Source organism: Salminus brasiliensis, chromosome 21 (genome assembly GCF_030463535.1).
Source record: "Salminus brasiliensis chromosome 21, fSalBra1.hap2, whole genome shotgun sequence".
Classification (NCBI taxonomy): Eukaryota; Metazoa; Chordata; class Actinopteri; order Characiformes; family Bryconidae; genus Salminus; species Salminus brasiliensis.
The window spans coordinates 4,324,557-4,332,161 of NC_132898.1; positions in this window are offsets into that span (position 1 = coordinate 4,324,557).

Sequence of the window (7,605 nt, forward strand, 5' to 3'; positions counted from 1 at the left end):
CTTTGCTAAATGGTTCTTGACTTGACGTAGAAGCTTTACTTCCTTTAAGCTCCATAACCCCTCCGTACAGGGACGTCTCTACAAACTGGTGGGGCTATTTCTTTGCCTGCCGGGGGTCCATAGATGTTTTAAGCTCCTTAAAATGTTCCTGAACATCTCTGAACATCTTTTTCAGAACCGTTTAGTAAATATGTGTAAAAAAGAGAATGTGATACTTTTTATTGTGAGTACTGCATCATGCCTTTTGGTCAATGAGCTGCGCCGAAATTAATTTCGCATATTTTTTTCCTCTCTCAATGCCTCATGTGCTTTGCAGCCCTGCCACCCATCTCCACGGAAAATGAATGAGCAGCAAAATGAACAAAAAATCACAATAAACATGCAGTGAAAGTCCCAGCATCCCTTAGCCACAATCTCCTCAAGCCCTGTTCCCTTCTATTCAGTGACCACAGGCAACCTGGGAGCAAACCATGCTTGGAAAACGTTGCCACCATCAAGCCAGGAGACACAATCAAACGGGCTGCCGAAGCCCCCAGATGTTTCTTCTCTCTGGCTCCCTCGCAGGTTCTCCTCTAGGCTCTTCTATCCTGGAACGGGTTCCTCTCGATCTTGGCAGCCGAGCCTTTGCAGATGAGGTTGGGGAGGCTTGTTCAGAGAGTGGTGTGGGGACGAGGCCAGTCCATCCCCATAGACATTGCCCAGCTTTGGGACTCTGCAATCAGCTTCCCCTGAGGGACCACCCGCTCCTCCAGCGAGCCACCAGCCCAAAGACTGAAGCCACCTTGCCTCATGCGCCCATTCGGGCTATCAATTTGGCAGCGGATTTGAGTGTTTGTCTCTCTTCCTTGGCTTCGGGTTTCTAAATGGAGACTTGGGTGAACTCCAAGCATCTCGAGAGCCTGGATGCTTGTGTTTGACACGTTTTCGGTTTCTCATTTGTGTGCGTTAATAAGAGGAACCGGAGCGACTTGCAGGGGAATTGAGAGACTGTCGGGCGCTCCGGGGAGGGAAAGTGAATGCGAGGGCCTGAGACGTGAGCGAAACCCAACAACATTCCCTTTGAATGAGAAAACTAGGTCCTGTGGATGTCTACGTAACCTTCCCCACGATAATTGGAGAAAGCCTGATTGCGTGAACCAATTTCCACATGAAAGACAAACACAAAAATGCATGTCGAACAGCCCTGTTTTACACAGAACCACTACTCTCGCAGACTTGGGCGACTTTTCTACCTTGGTTGCTAAATATCGACTAAATATTAGAAATATCCACCCTTGATTTTTGTCAAATCGAACAGGTGTGCAGGTGTGCTGTTTTTTGGAAACACAAAAGAACCTTCAGGAACATTCGTTTCCTTTGTGAACACTCCCTCCACCCGTCCTCGTTCTCCAGGGTCATTGGGCGGCCAGTTCCCCCAGCCAAGGGAAGACTAATCCTCTACGGTATATTTCCCGCCGAGGCATTTCAGAGGTGTTAAGTGCATTTGTCTGTGAAAGGGCTGGGGAGATTACGGGAACTATCAACAGTGTCGCAGAGCTCGTTAGCTTCACAGCGCATTTCCATTTTTACTGGGCTTCAAAACATCGCCGGCGACGTGATAGATCTATTTCTCTTTATCGCCCTGGCTCATATAGATGGGGAAGGAACAGGCGGCAAAGGTGGCGAGAGGCATTATTAAGCAAATAATTGCGCGAGGCCGCCTCGCTGACACAATTCTCTGAGCATGCAAGAAATGGCAGTTGCCTATTCTGGCCGGCACTGACGAGCTATTTATTAAGGCCAGTGAGGTACTAGATGCTCAAAGAGCCAGCGGTTTTGTTCGATTTCATTTGTAGAGTACAGAGTGTTTGGGTATGGAAGGGAATTGGGTGTGTTTTTAAGTGCAGCAGAGCAAAGGCCATGGAAGCTGCAGATCTTGGTGCTATTCAATGCTGAAAATGATATTAACACAGCAGGGCCTTCCAGAAGCTCAAGAGCCGAGCAGTGAAAAGAGGCTATAATAGAAACTAAAGGTGACGCAGGATTGGACGGTGATATACAGAAGCTGTGGAACATTTACACACAACTTCTTCTACTTCTTTTCCTTTATCTGAACGATTCTCCACTTTTAAGATGTTGAGGAAAACCAGTAAAGCTGCTCCAGTCTGATATTTTGATATTCTGTCTTCAATTAAAAAGAGCTTTTAGGTTCCACCTGTCCAATATCACATCTGATTGGTTTAAACACTTTAGCAAGGACACACATTCCACTAATTAACTTCTACACATAGTAGAAGGTATTAGGATGGTGGAATGACTCATTTCACTAAATTTGAAGTTCTGAATGAAAACTATATATAACTATTTCAAATATATATATTATTATTAAATATTTTTGATAGCAGTTTCATAATACATTATTATTATATAGCCTGTTCATTATTGTTAATAATATAGGGTTATTTTAGTTTGTTTTTAGTTAGGTTATTGTGTATATTAGAGTAATTACACCATAATTAAGTATATATTTTATTATTCTAAGAGTTATTATTTGTTTATTAATGTTTTTTGCATATTTATTTATAAAAGGAGCATCATGCAAAAGTTTGGACACCCAAAGCAGGTTGCCTCTTTTCCTTTTTGTTTTAGGCCTATTTCAAAATGGTAAAAGATGGAAATAATAATAAATAATAATAATCTTGCTTAAAATATTGAATAAATGTTTAATCTATAATTTTATGGTGTTTCCTCGCTTAGCTATTCACACTAACTGACAAGAGGTACCCAAACTTTTGCATTCCAGTATATGCTTTAGTAAATGCTAATTACTTAGTAGTGAGTAGTGAGTGCCGTGCTTTGCTAAGTAGTGGCCTCAACTTAATTAGCTTGTTCCCACACCTTACTAAGTGGTGGCCTTGACTTAATAATCATTTATTAAAGCACATAGTGGAATGCAAAAGTTTGGGCACCCCTCATCAGTCCAGAATTTAGAATCTCGTTCCTACGCCTTACTAAGTTGTTGCCACGCCTTAATTATCTTGTTACCTCATCTTTCTAAGTTGTGGCCACAACTTAATTGTATTTATATGGAATGTCTGTGTCTGTGTGGAACGACTATGACCTGGTCCTGAGTTAATGAACTAAAGCAGACTGTGTGGTGCAGATAAAAACGCTCACAGAGGACAATTAGAGGTGTCTCCAGCAGCAGATCTGCGTCGCCTCTCAGACGGCGAGTGTTTGTTTTGCTGCTTGTTTTGTATGAAGTCAATGAACATTGCAGAATACTTCCAGAAGTCATTCCAGGCGAGCTCCGGCTGTCAACCTGTCAAACGCTACGCAGCCCGAGAAGCAGCCGCCATGCTGTGTATATTTGCCTAAGATTAAGCAGAATTATATATATACAGCAAAGAAACACACACAGTACTGCAGAGCGGGTGATGTTCTTGTGCTGAAGCGAGTGGCGGAGTCTGCTCTGTTCGGCTTATAGATCAATTAGGGGCTTCATTTGGGAGCTCTGTTCACCATCTTAACTTTTGAAAAAGCAATCAGTTTGTTTTAATTACGCCAAGGCTTTCGCTTATTGAGAATTAAGGTATCGAGCTATACTGTATATGCAGACTACACGTCCAAATGTTTGTGGACACCCCTTCTAATGAATGCCTTCAGCTGAATTCAGTTGCCCCCATTGCTGACACAGATGTGCAAATGCACACATACACACAGAAACACAGCTTGTCTAGTCCCTGTAGAGAAGTACTGCCAATAGAATAGGACTCTTTACAGATGCAGATAAACATGAACTTATTGGCACCATGCTGCCTAATAATTGCCAGGCGTGGGCTAGAGAGGTATAAAGCCCCCCAGCATTCAGCAGTGGTGCAGCGGAAGAACTGTGTTCTCTGGAAAGATAGTGCTCCATCCAATCCTCACAGCATTGCTCCTCCAAAATCTAAAACCCTTGATTTGGGAAGGAACAATGAATGTCCCAATACTTTTGTCCATATGGGGAATGATGATAACATTGGAGACAGTTGCATATGCAGAAAATATGAACATAAAAAAGTGTGTTTGTAAATTCTTACAAATACACATTTTGCATTTTATTATTATTATCATTATTATTATTGTTATTATTATTGAATTGAAAAAATAATTGGACCGCTGGTGGACCAGCCAACTGGCGTGCTGCTGCTGGTTCAAATCCCAGGTGATGCTGCCTGCCATCAGCAGCCAGAGCCTGAGAGAGCACAATTGACCTCACGCTCTCCCTCTGGGTGGGTAGATGGCGCTGTCTCTCTCCCCACATCACTTCAGTGTGATGCTGGCCGGCACTGGCATCGACTAGCTGATGCATCATAGCTGGGTAGCTGGTGCTTTGCTCTGAGCGTGTTGGTTGCCGGGTGACGTTGCATCAACGGCAGGTTGAAAAGAGGAGGTGGCTGGTTGCGGATGTGTCTGAGGAGGCATGTGTCGTCACCCTCCCAGTGTCAGAAACAGTAAATGTAATGGTGGGAGAGTAATAATGAGGGGGTCGGATGATTGGCGGGTGATCTTTCTATCGCTTTATGGTCTGGGTGGGGGATGAGGCCAAAATAGCAAAGTATCAATTTAAAAAATAATAAATAATATATTTTGCATACATTTTTGGTGGTGTATAAATAATATATTTAATACCTGAGCTACTTATATATAATAAAGTATTTCTAAATGAGTTCCCCTAATTCAAGAACCCCCCACATACTGCATATATATTACTGACAAGATTATAGGCCTTCCTCTCCGACCTCCCAAATGGAGAGGTCAGGGTTTAAAGGCATGGTCGAAAGTCGTGGTCTTAAAAATGAGTGCAAAAGCATCCAAGCTCACTTTATATGGCAAAGCGACTGTCCCCCCATGGCTGCCCCCTCTCCCCCCCATGGTGAGTGGAATGTGTCTGTGTGTGTTATTGTGTGTCTGTGTGGAAAGTGACATAAGGTGGAAAGTGACCTGGGGTGCCCTTCGCGCTGGATGCCATGTGTCTGTGTGGTCTGCGCAACGGGGATCCTATCCCATTTCCGTCCCCAGCGGATCCCGGATCGGCATCTCCCAGCATCTGACACGCTACGCTCAGGGGGTTAAAGCGGTGGTCTGGCCAGGAGTCAAATTTACACTCCAAATGTTGATGTCGATCAAGATGTCTTTTTGTTCGTTGAGTTTTTTTCCTGTTCTGTAGTTTTACCCAAGGGTAATGCTAATGCTAATGCAGCTAGGCTTATGACCGCTAGTTAGCATCATGTAAAAAAGCATGCCTAAGTCATCGAGCGTGTTAAGCTGTTGCTTACGAGGTTTTTGACACTGTAGGGGTGTTATTTATCCAGTGGTGTCCCATGACAGTTAGCTAAGAATAAGAAGAAAGTACTGAAAGGTGATGCTGGTGTAAACGTAGCTCTGTTCCCGAATTAGCCAAAATGCTAATTCTATGCTAGTTCTTCTTAGTGCATTAAATAACGCATTTGACGCTTGTTGTTTCATTTAAATTGACTAAATGGATTCTTGGGCTCCTGAGTGGCGCAAGCGTCTAAGCATTAGCCGTATCATTGGTAGACTGGCAGGTTGGGGGTCCCAGAGAGCATAGCTGCCCCTGCTGTCTCTGGGTGGGTAGAATGGTCCTCCCTCGCCCTCCATCGCTTAATATGGGGCAACTGTTGGCTGATGTAACAGACTTGGCAGTTAGTGTTCTCCTCCAAGCGTGTTGAGCTCTTCAATGATGCTACATTAGGAGGAGCTTCATGTGATTTGGACGAAGCTGCCGTTCTGAAGTTATTCTGAGCTAATTCTCATGGGACGCCATTGGATGAATGACACCCCCATTGTGTCAAAAACCTCGTAAGCAACACCTTGAAACAAGGCTGAATCACCGTTTTAACCCCCCGTGGATATCCTGGCAGATGCCGATCCAGAATCCATTGGGGACAGAAGCCATGCTAGCCTTCACCCTCCCGGCACGGGTTGCATTGTGTGACAGGGAGAGTCTGAGCTAATTGGAGAGAATTAGAACTAAATTGACTAAACTGTGGAAGAAATTTGGGAAGGGTCCTAAATACAACCCTGTACATTATGTGTCCAAATGTTTGTGGACACCCCTTCTAATGAATGCATTTAACTAATTTAAGTTGCCCCCACTGCTGATACACCTTGTCTAGTCCCTGTAGAGTAGTACTACTACTAGAATAGGACTCTCTGGAGCAGATAACCCAGATGAACCTACTAGGACCATGCTGCCTAATGCCAGGCATGGGCTAGAGAGGTATAAAGCCCCCCATCATTGAGTTGAACTGTGTTCTCTGGAATGATGGAAGGTGCTCCATCCATTACTTTTGGAATGAGATGGGGAGTTGGGGATGAGGTGCACAGCAATGCTCCAGAATCTAGTAGAAAGTCGTTCAAGGACAGTAGAGACTTTTAATACCCTTAAATGAGCAGGTGTCCCAATACTTGTGTCCATGTAGTCTACATTAGTCTTGTAGCTCCAGGTAAAACTAAAGAAACTAAATGTTTTGCATCAGACCGCCTACATCTGGGGTCCTCAGGAAGACCTTACCTTGTGTAGATCTTACTTTCTGCTGGACCATTGCTTTAACCCTTGACCCACAAGCAGAGTCAGAAATAGCCTAATCTCTGGCAGGGAGGCTCAGCGTAGCAGCTCCTTGCTAATTTTAATCGGGCCTGGGCTTGCTGACATATTTGGACAGGGCGGCCGCTGCGCGCAGCTGTCTCCTGGCTCCTATTACGGGCTGTTTAAAAAGCGGGCGTAAAAATAAATGGAGGTGAGAATGCTCTGAGAGGGAGCAGCGTGGAGGCAGGCGGCCTGGCAACCGAAGAAAGCAAAGGCAGACACAACAACCGAGAGACTAGCCGTTACCCACTGCAGCCATTTGGAGCAACATTAAACAACAGCTAGGGGAACGACAATAGCTCTAAAACCTGTTGGCTAGTGGCACAGCGCTATTCGAAAAATCAAAAGCATGATTTGTTTTCATAAAATGGCACCCGTGGACTTCCCACTACAGATTAGGTAGATGTCAGTGGCTGAGCCGAGCCAAGCCAAGCCTAGTCAGGCCGGGCACGCTCCCATTCTTTTATATTTCTGCAGCAGGATTCCTCCTCCTCTGTCTCTATATGTGGATGCTAAACGCCTAAAACGCTGATCTTGGCGTTTTCATTCAGGGCCGTAAATGTTGTTTGTTCAATCTGTAAAGAGTAATCAAGCTCTCATCACAAGCTTAATTGCTCAGATCCAGGTTTATTGAGCGACTCAATGGCGCTATTAACATGAGGTGAGTGAAACTACTGTAGCGTCCCCGGCTGACCAATAAAGACCAACTCGCAAGCCATGAGATGCTGAGGTGTGTTCAGTGTTTGTGCATGCATTTTATCTTGTGTATATTACAATGATAGATAGATAAATAGACAGATAGGATAGGTAGATAGACAGACAGGCAGACAGATAGGATAGATAGATAGATAGATAGATAGATAGATAGACAGACAGACAGACAGACAGATAGATAGATAGATAGACAGACAGACAGATAGATAGACAGATAGATAGACAGATGAATAGATAGATAGATAGATAGATAGACA